Source organism: Tenrec ecaudatus, chromosome 16 (genome assembly GCF_050624435.1).
Source record: "Tenrec ecaudatus isolate mTenEca1 chromosome 16, mTenEca1.hap1, whole genome shotgun sequence".
Lineage (NCBI taxonomy): Eukaryota > Metazoa > Chordata > Mammalia > Afrosoricida > Tenrecidae > Tenrec > Tenrec ecaudatus.
Window position 1 is genome coordinate 22,433,808 of NC_134545.1, and position 11,207 is coordinate 22,445,014.

Here is an 11,207-nt window from a genome sequence, read left to right on the forward strand (position 1 = left end):
GACAGTTCCAGCATCAGGAGAAGAAGAACTTCAAGATCCTCTGAGCCGCTTTCTCCAGGAAGGGTTGTCAGCTGCTGACTTCGATGGCCAAATAGAGAGGGGAGATGCTGCCCTCCCTGTGGTGCCTAATGGAGGAGCTGGGACAGTGATGGAGACACAGCAGGAGCAGAAGCATTAGGCAGATAGTGCAGGGATGGGATGTCCATTAACGCGTGCCCAGAGAGCCAAGCATGAAAACAAAGGGCAGTGCACTGCACATGCTCAGAGGCCCAGGTTTCCCGCCGGTGGGCATGGGTGGGCATGAAACCTGGATTGGCCCACCTGGGCCAGGTGAATTCAATGCAGCCAATGGGGTCAATCTGAGGTCATCCACCATGGCTCCCTGTGGAATCCTTGAAAGAGCAGGATCCCATAGGGAGAGGGAGGCGAACCTGGGAGAGATCTAACATAGAGTTGCAGGGAAAGAGTTCTTTGCGTGACACTGAGCAGTCTCTGCCAGGCTGCGTGGTTAGGAGGAGTCCTATGGGTGCCGTGTAAAACCTGAAACTTCTTCTAACTCTCATAAAACTCACTTGGATCATGAGCCAGCTTGGGCGTGAATTCTTTCTCGCGCGGAGCCAAGGACCAAGGTGCAACTCTATCTCCAGAGAGATCTAACAGAAGCACCAGGATGGGTCAGAGCAGGGGCAACTGTGTGTCCCCTCCTGGAAGATGAAAAAGGGTTCTTGTTTCACTTCCCCATGCGCCTGCAGCACTGTGCTAGCACTCAAGGTTTTGTCGTAAGACTGGCAGAAATAATCAGCCTCGTCCACAGCCTGTAGTCCACTGATGGCCAGGGAGCCCGTGTTGCCAGACCTTGAACCTGAGAATCGATCTGAGACCCCAGAGTGTCGTTTGCTGTACTCATATATGAGGAGTTTGGGGGCCGTGCCTGGGAGCTGCTGGTACCAGTGAACATAGTAGCCATCCCCAATGTTGGAGCTGCTTCCAGTGCAGGAGATGGTGACCTTCTGGCCCAGGTTTCCAGACACTGAGGGCGGCTGAGTCAGCACTGACTGGGCCCAGGATCCTGGAAGTGAAGACGACAGAGGTGACCATCCTAGGGTCTAGAGACAGGACAGTAACAAGACCCTGGGTGTCTTCCCTGGACCCTCCTTTTGGCCCCAATCTGGTTACCTGTGCAGTGAGCAAGGAGGGTGAGGAGGAGAGGGGACCAGGCCATGGTGCTGTCTGTCCTGTGAGTCCTGACTTCTGAGCTCACAGAGAGAAGTAGAACTTCTTTAATCTCCCCAATGCTCTCTTCATACTCTGCCAGCAAGGAGGGGCCAGTCATGCAAATTCTGTGCCTCCAGGCTTGCTGACCTCTACCTGGGACCTGGGCAGGCTCCTCTGCCTGAGGGGGATTAGCAGGGTGGGACTCTGCAGGGAGTGGGAGGTCACAGCTGTGGGCTGTTAAGCTCTGAGCAGGCAGAGGACAACAGGCAGGGCCAGGTGGCTGCTCCCCAGCTCTGATGACAACCATGGACCATGGGCTCCCCCTGCTGCCCAGACTCTGACACAGTCATTGTGTGACATCCTCCACCCAGCTCTGCCTCCCTCTGTCTGCCCACTGCCCTGCCCTGGTGCTGCTTCTAGCAGCCTCCCTGCTCCCTCTGGGCCATCTCTTTCCTCAGGCACCACAGGCCCCATCTGTTCAGGGCTCTCTTCATGACCTAAGTGGTCTGTGATCTTCCTTCTACCAATGTCTCCCCATCATGAATCAGGTCCGGGGCAGAAACCTCCAACCGGAGAAGAACTTCAGGATTCTCTCTCTTTATGCATGTCCTTTCCCTGGGGACCTGAGCTCTCCCCCTTTGGGCTTCCAGCCCTGTCCTAGGGAGAAAGGCTGTTTTTCTTTTGTCATCTTTCTGGGGGGAGAAGCCGTTGTGTGCTCTCAGAAGGTCCTGCCCTGTGAAGGTTCATCTTCTGTCAACATCTCCACAGATGTGGAAAATCTTTGGTGAATGGACCCCTGTTGGCCTCTACTCTCCAAGCACAGGGACTCAAGTGTGCAGAGGGGCAGACCAATGACACTCTTGCCTGCATTTTGCTTCAAAGCACAAAACCAGTGTGCTGTACGTTTGACAGGGGAATGAGATACAATGTTACAATTCTTTACCTAATGAATGACCCTGGGGACACCTGATTCCCGGTGGGTTTATGATGAACCATTTCAAACAAGGGGTTTAGTCAAAAGTATGGTTCCTACTTAAATGTTTGTCCTGTGGAGCTGTGGAACAGGAGCAAGAAAATAATATTTTTTTTCTGTGAAAGATCATCACCTTTATTCATTATTTTACTATAAGACATCAACATTTAGCAACCTTCCCTTCCTCCCCCCTCTTCTCCACCCCAGCCCTCCTGTGCACGGATATTTAAAAGGAAAGTGAATTGAAAATCCACATCTGGAAGCTCACACAGACGCATCTGCAGAGGTTCACTCTGGGGTGTCGGACAAGGTGGCGGAGAGCAGTGCAGGGTCAGGGGTCTGACCGTACATGATGCTCCTCAGGAGGTTGTATCGCTCTGCCTGTTGCCAGGCAACAACATGTCTCTTTTCTTTGAATCATTTTATGAGGGCCTCATACAGCTCTTATCACCGTCCATACACACATTCATTGTGTAAAGCACATTTGCACATTCGTTGCCCTCATCGTTCTCAAAACATTTCCTCTTCACTTAACATGTTTGTTTTCAGTAGCCACTAAAGAAGAGTTCATTTGTTTTAAGGAAACTCTAGGCTGTGTTTTCATTTAGGATTTTTAAAGATGTCATTCATTGAAAGTATTTTTTCTTTGCAATCCTCGATTAAAAAATTGTTTAAAGGCAGTTTGAAAGTGTAGGCACGTGTAAAACCCTATTGGATATTTAAAAAATTCGACCGGATCCTCCAGTAGAAACTCCTGTGAATAAAAGTCTCCACTCTTGTTTGCTGGTTGCAGTTGCCCTTTCATGGTGTTTTCAAGGTGCCCGTCTCTCCCTCCCCCTCACTGTACTGACCAGGGGCGCTTCAGGCTGAGTGTTCCTCGCACACAGGAGGAGCCTCAGTGCCCACCGGGCTCTCCCCCGGGTTCCCTCAGCTCTTAGGCTGAGGCAAAGAGGATCAGGTGCACCTCTGACTCATCAACACACCCACGAGTCCCTTCATCTTGGTGAAGGGCTTCCTCTTGGTTCTCTGCCCTCAGCTTGACCAAGCATGGCGTCCTTGTCCAGGGCCCGGTCTCTACCACTTCCTTATCCGAAGGGGACACCCCTGCATGGACATTCATAACTGTGCACATGGACTGGGACTTCCAGGAAGTGACTCATAGGGAACCCTGTGGTGACAGATGCCTGCGCAGCATTTCCTTGTCATGGCCTTTGCCATCAATCCTTTTGTCTGCAGTGAGTGGGAGGTCATCAGCGCAGGTATCCTGGGATGCTGTCAGAGCACAACATCATGACGCTAGTCAGCGTGCCTTGGCTGAAAGGAGTCCTTCTGAAAACCAGCTTTCAAAAGGAATTTATCTTTTTTCAAAAGCTCCTTGGAGAAGGGTGTGCAAGGCACCTCTCTGAAGGGAGCATCTGCCCTTTTAGAACACACAGTCCCTCCCGGGACAAGCTCCTGGTGTCTTCCCATTAAATGAGGACCCCTCCCTTTTTGTTTTCTGTCCCCAAAATGATCTATGCTGATGGTTTTTCTCCAGGAGCCACTATTTCTCTCAAGTTCATCCTGTCACATAAATGCTCAGCAATTTATTCATTTCTTTCATCGGGGGAATCTTTCTGGACACAGAATTTACAAATCTAATCAAGAGCATGTCCTCCCACCCCCGCTCATGTTTGGATGGGGTTCCAGTAGAGGAGTTGGAGATGAGGAATCATGAGGGTATGGTGGGCTTTGAGTTCTTAGCATCAGGCTGTGGTATTGAGCATCTTGTTGACAAATGACTGACTCACAAGCTCCAGGTGGAGACAGACATTAGCAGAAATCCTCTGTGGTTTGCTGGCTCATGGAGGCTGGCTTCTGCCCCAGAATGACTCTGCCATCCACGTGCTCCTGTTACTGGTGCTCTGTCCTCAGTCAAAGCTGAAAGAGAGGGATCTGACCTCTAGGCAACTAAGAAGAATCAAAAAAGGGGAAGATGCTCCTTCCAAGCAACCAGTTACCTAGGAGTCTGCTCACGGACACAGGGAGGCCTATGCCACACCCAACCCCAATGCCTTGAACAAAAGCACTGCTTGGGTTTATAAAGGATTTGAGGGTCGGAAGAATCAATATGCTTATTCATTTGATAGGCCGAGATGCCAGGAAAGCAGCCAATCAAGACTGGGCCATGTAATTAGGCTCTTCAAGATGAATTCCATGCCAGAGGCTTCTGGTACTGAGAGCAAAACTGGGTCGTCGGGTTGGACTAATAGCCTGTGTCGTTGAAGGTCATGGTGATGTTTTGTTTTGCGTAAAGAAGAGCACTACAGTGTACAATTTGAATTAGGTGAAGTCTTTGTTCTTAACAGGTCAGCCGGGCTGCAGAGGGATGGCCAGAGGATCCATCCACCACACTGTATGCCTGTCTTCTCTGGACAAGCCTCTTTCATATTACTCAGGAGCGCAGACTACAGGAAGCTGAACAGAAAGCAAGTTAAAATTCATATTGGCAGAAGTAGAACAAAAGTATATTTAGGTAACTATCCGGTGCCTTTTTTTATTATGATCCTATCCCTAGATTCCGTCTCCAGCTTGCGTCCGTGGTGAGGGGAAAATGCAGAGCCTGTCCCCAGAAGAAAGACTTCCTGCTTCCTTGATAAAGACTTCATGCTTCCTTGGGCCAAACAGAGTGCAATCAGAGGGACAGGGAGGATGTCCTTTTAGAGTGACGTGATTTTGTGACACTTCTGCTTACATGTGTGACATTGAGCTTGTCTAGTTCAGTAATGTGTGTGTGTGGAGGGGGGGTGGTCCTGTGCATGCGTGTCTGCTGGTTCACACCAACTGTCTCAAAGCCAATCTAACCAGAAACTGCAGGTCACACTGTGTGATTACATTCACATGGGCAGGGGTTGATTTCTCCAAACTGAGGTCAGTGGGGAACTCTTTCAGCAGGAAGCTCTGCATTCCACAGTGCAGATCACAAACATGCCATCAACTGCATAGGCCTTGGCTGGATTCTTACTTTCTTTCTTCTTGAGCCCTTGGTATCAACTCCTGATTTTTTCCCTCCCTTCTCCACCCTCCCTCATGAACCTTTGATAATTTATAAATTGGTATTATTTTGTCATGTGTTTCACTGTCCAACGTCTCCCTTCACCAACTTTTCTGTTGTCTGTCCCCTAGGGACAGGGGTTGTATGTAGATTCTTGTGAACAGTTCCCCCTTTCTACATTGCCTTCCCTCCACCCTCCTGGTATCGCTACTCTCACCATTGCTCCTGTGGGGCCCTTCTGTCCTATATTCCCTGTGCTTCCAGTTCCTTTCTGTACCAGTGTACATCCTCTGGTCTAGCTTGATTTTTCAGGCAGAATTGGGATTATGATACTGGGAGGGGAGGAAGCATTAAAGAACTACAGGAAAGTTGTATGTTTCATTTTTGCTACACTTGCCCTAACTGGCTCCTCTCCTCCCTGCCACTCTTCTCTAAGGGAATGTCTAGTTGCCTACAGATGGGCTTTGGGTCTCCACTCTACATTTCCCCACATTTACAAAGAATTTTTGTTCTTTGATGCCTCCTACCTGATCTCATCGACATTTCATGTGATCCCACAGGCTCGTGTGTTTCTTCCATGTGGGCTTTGTTGCTTCTCAGTTAGATGGCCATTTGATTATGTTCAAGCCTTTACGACCCCAGATGCCATATTTTCTGATAGCCAGGCACTATCAGCTTTCTTCACCACATTTGCTTATGCACCTGCTTTGTCTTCAGCGATCATGTCGGGAAGGTGAGCTTCCTGCACTGCCCGTTTAAAAGATCAGAGTGTTCTTGCATTGAGGGACTGCTTGAATGGTGGCCAGATGTCCATCAGCTGCCTTAATACTAAACCTGTAAACATATGCACATAGATCTGCTTCCCCATCAGACTTGTATAAAAACAAGAAGCCATCTAAGCGAGGAGTCAACTAAGTCTACACAGAGGAAGCACACCAGCTAGTGTGATTCAGAGATGACAAATAAAAAATTCGAATACAGTAAAGAGAAAACCATCAAAGCAGAAATGATGAACACCCAATGTGTGGGGTCTCTGGGGGGCAGTGAGAACCGAAAACCATCTACAGAGTATCTGTTCAGACTGAGTCCCTGGCAGATTCATGCTGGCTACAGGTAAGGATCTCTGACAGGCAGAGACCAGTGTCATCTTGATTAGGCTGGATCGACCTTGACCCTTGGCCAGCTGACCACGGTATAGACGGGACCTGACAATGTTCTGGGTGCAGGTGGTTCTTACGGGTCCATCACAGAAGTGTCTTCCCTGACTTTTTGAATGTTGCTGTAGTCTGTCCCTTCTTACACAGTGTTTGTATCTCCGTATACTGTTATCTTTCCACCTTACTGTGATTTTGGTTTTCATGGTTTTTCTGTAGGGTCTCCCAGCTGAGAAGCGCAGGAGGCGTGGATGCATCACGAGAATAACTGATTCAAGGGGTTACAGGGAATACAGGCATGGAGTGTGGGGTGGATGATGATGAGGGTCAGGGCTTCTCGGAGATAAGTGGTGAAGACGGGAGAGGGACTGTGATTCCATAATTCATCGTGGAGATGATTTGACCATGGAAGGGGATATTCCAAAATAAAATTGTTGAGGGGAAATTGTACACTTCTCCTTGATATGGTAGAATGATTTCACTATTAGGTTACGTAATATGAAAATGACTTTCCCATAGAACCACTGGAAAATAAATACAAACATAAGAACTGCGTTGGCTGAGGAAAGGGACAGGTCTGCATTGAGCTCCTTCCCCGGGCGTTCACAAATCCACTGTCCTCTCTTCCTACTGCTCACTCACAGGAAGTGTGGGAGAGACTGGGTCATCAGTTAGCATGTTGATTGGTCCACTGGATCTAGGGGAGAGTGACAAGACCCAAGTAATTGAAGGATGTGCTGCAGCATGGTTTTTAAAACATGAGACGCAGCAGATTTAGAACGACTTAGGACTGAGGCCGAGAAAAGCTCGAGGACTAGATGGGGCACAAACGCAAGCAACTCACTGCCGACAAGTCACTGCTGCCTCACAGGGGCCCACGTGGGTCCAGAGATGGCAGCTGTTTACAGGAGTAGAAAGCCCAGTCCTTCTTCCATGGAGCTGCTGGTGGTTCTGAACTGACCCCCTTGTGGATCACAGCTCAATGCACAACCACATAAGCAGCAGGGTTCCTTGATAGGACATACAACTCTCAAAATCAAGGTAAGACTTGGACAAAGAGGAATGTCATTTTTATGTATGTTTATAAAAGCTAACAATTCATTGAACAGCTCACCTGGGAGTTAGGGATCGGAGAGGAAAGGAACCCAGAATGAATCCAGAAAGAGCCATCAATGAGCGGCAGGAAGAGGAGTGGGGGGAATGATCTGTGCCTGAGGAGAGACAGGAGGAGAAGTCCATGGGAGATGGGACAGGAACCGCCAGAGGAGTTCCTGCTCAGAGGAGCTATTCTTCTTCTTCTTTTTTTAAAGAATCATTTTATTGGGTCCTCATACAATTCTTGTCTCTATCCATCCATCCATCCATTGTGTCAAGCACATACGTACATTTGTTGCCATCATCATTCTCTAAACATTTGCCTTCTACTTGAGCCCTTAATATCGGCTGCTCATTTTCCCCCCTTCCTCCCAACTCCCCCTACCTCATGAACCATTCATAATTCATATCTTATTATTTTGTCATATGTTACTCTGTCTGATGTCTTCCCCTGCCCTCATCTCTGCTCTCCATCCCCCAAGGAGGAGGCTATACTTAGATTCTTGTAATCAGTTCCCCCTTTCTACCCCACATTCCCTCTACCCTCCAGGCATCGCCACTCTCACCACTGGTCCTGAAGGAGTTATCTGTCCTGGATTCCCTGTGTTTCCAGTTGCTATCTGTACCAGTGTACATCCTCTGATCTAGCCAGATTTGTAAGGTAGAATTGGGATCATGATATTGGGGGTGGGGGAGAAATTGTTTAAGAAATAGAGGAAAGTTATACATTTCATCATTGCTACCCTGCACCCTGACTGCCTTATATATAAATATATGTAATATGTACATTCTAGTCTTTAGACCTCTGTAAATAGCCTTTGTCACCTAGTTCTTTCCTCTATTTCCTTGTAATTTCATCTTGTCCCACTACCATGCTGAGCCTTCATTTGGGTTTCAGTAATTTCTCTCGGTTACCTTGCCCTTGCTGAATCCCTACCAGGCCTCTCACACCCTCCTTGCCACTCATTTTGGATCACTTGTTGCTCCCCTGTCCCTGGGTTGGTCAGCACCACCTCCTTACCCCCGTCTCCCCCTCTCCCGTGTCCCCTGGAAACGTGAGTCCCATTGTTTTCTCCTCCAGACTATTCATCTAGACTATCTTGCCTAGATAGATCTGTAGAGATATCAATATGCACCAAAAATCAAGCCATAGCAAGATAGGGGATGAGTGAGAACACAGCGATGACAACGAAAAAGGAAACCAATTACCCATAGAAGAATAAATTAATTAAAAGAAAAAAATTTAAAAAGAATGAAAGACCTGTAAATAGATCAAGTTCTGATTTTTGATCTCTAGGCGTGTCTTTCAGTCAGGTTCAATGGGGTACCATGCTGTGGCCCCAGAGTCTGTCCTTTGTTCTCCCTCATGGGCTCCCTGATCTGCTCCATGGTTTCTCGGCCTCACACTTTTTGTGGTTGGCATCCGTGACTCAGGGTCAATCTGGTTCAGTCCCAACACTGAGACTCCCTGGGTCATCAAGGAATGGCACGTCTCGTAGTGGGATCAGCCATATTTTCCACTCTGTCCATTGGCTGTTCAGAACTTGGATATCGTCCTCCAGGCTTGATGAGTCAGGATGTGCTCCATTCTCCCTTCCTCCCCGTTTTTGCTCCCATTTGCTCTGATTAAACATGCCCCTCTCCACTAGCTGCAGTTTCAGTGCCGTCCTCTCAAGTAAATTCTTCTGGAGTGAGGGCCAGTTGTCCACGTAGCTGGTATGGGGGCTGATCCTTCAGGCCCCTCCATTGGCTCCCTACTCTTTGCTGGCACACTGCTTTGGTCTGGCACTGGATTTATATCTGGTCCCTCTTTCCCTGTGGAGACACAAACAATACCCTCCCTTTGGGTGGGTCAGTGCCCTATTCCCTCATCGCACATTTTTCTTTCCCCTTTCCTCCCTCCACCCCCTTTGGAGTTGGCTGCCATATGTATTCCTGGATTTGGTCTGGCCCCTGCATTCTCCCTGCACCTCATGCCTGGAGTGTCTGTATAATGTAGCTTTATGCCTGTGACCCTTTCGCACTTACCTTTCTATTCCCATACATATATATACATATACATATACATATACATATACATATACATATACATATACATATATATATATATATATATATATACCTACGTCAGTGGACTCATGTTATACTTGTCCTTTTGTGCTTGGCTTACTTCACCTGGCATGTTTTCCTCCAGTTCTTCCGATGTGGTGATATGTTTCATGGGTTCCTCACTGCCTTTTAGCGATGCACAGTATTCCATTGTATGTACGTACCACATTTTTAAAATCCATGCGACTGTTAATGGGATTTGGGTTTTTTTCCAATCTTTGCGGCTGTGAACTGTGCCGCAATGTGCACTGGAGCACAGACGGCTGGCTGTGGCTTTTTCTTGCCTCTGTTCTTGCCCAGTAGGGGGATTGCTGGGTTGCATGGTAACTCAATTTCCATCTGTTTGAGAAATCACCAAATCGATTTCCATAGTGGCTGTACATACCTACAGATCCACCAGCAGTGGATAAGGGTTCCTATCTCTCCACAGCCCCTCCAACTCATGTTTCGTTCTGATTTTTTGGATTGGGCTGTCGTTGAAGGTGTTAGGTGGTATCTCAGAGTTGTTGGATTTGCATTTCTCTTGTGGCTAATGCTCGGGAACATTGTTTCATATGTTGATTGGCCACTCGGTTTTCAGATGCTGTGACACTTCTCTTCAGGTCCTTTGCCCACCTCCTCCTTGGGCAATTACTTTTTCTCTTATTGTAAGCTTGATAAATATTGTAGATTTTAGTAATAAGGCCTTTGTCTGATGTGTCATTGCTAAAGATGTTTTCCCAGTCAGTGGACACTCTTATTACTCTCCTGGTGAATTCTGTCGATGTACACAGGTGTCTAATCTTCAGTATATCTCACGAGAGTAGCTATTCTTGTTGGCTCCTGGTGTGTGTGTGTGTGTGTGTGTGTGTGTGTGTGCGTGTGTGTGTGTAGTGTGAGTTAGGTGAGGTCAGAGCAGACGGTCAGTTTGACATGGACAGATCGTTCATCTTCTGGTTTCAATGCATCCAGGGCTGTTCCTTCTTGCTTTGGTTCCTTAAGGAGAGCTCTGAGTCAACTGCACCCAGTGCTCCATATTGCGAGGGAAGGGAGAGGGCTGTTTGAGGAAACCATGGGGCCCTGGGGGTGTAGTGTTCATGCTCTTTGCTGCTATCCTTATGGCTGGCAGTTTGAAACCACCAGCAGCTCAGTGGGAGGAGACTGGTCTTTCCACCCCATAAACAGTCTGGGAAACGCACAGGGGTCACTGTGAGTCAGCATTGACCCGAGGGCAGGCAGTGGAGAAACAAAGTGAGTTCGTTTGTACTGACAGAGAGAGAAGGCATGAGCGTGTTGTTGATGGATGCCATAAAACAGACGGAGTTTAGAGCATCCGACCCCTTGGTGTAGCAGTAACCGCTTTTGTCTTTCCTGAGCCACCCTCTCCTGCATCATTGCTGTCCACTCCTGCCCTTGAGGACTCCGACGTGCTGGGAGTCCTTTGAGTGTCCTTCCCGTCACCTCTCGCTGGCTTAGACCGCCCTAAGAGACTAGGCATCAGATGGCCCATATACAGCACAAGGGGAGGTCAGGGGCAGGTTTATGACTTGGTTCCCCATTGTAGTCTGTCACTGTGCCTAGTATCAGCATATACCAGCCAGCAGTAATACTCTGCCTCATCCTCAGCCAGCGCCCCCGAGATGGTGAG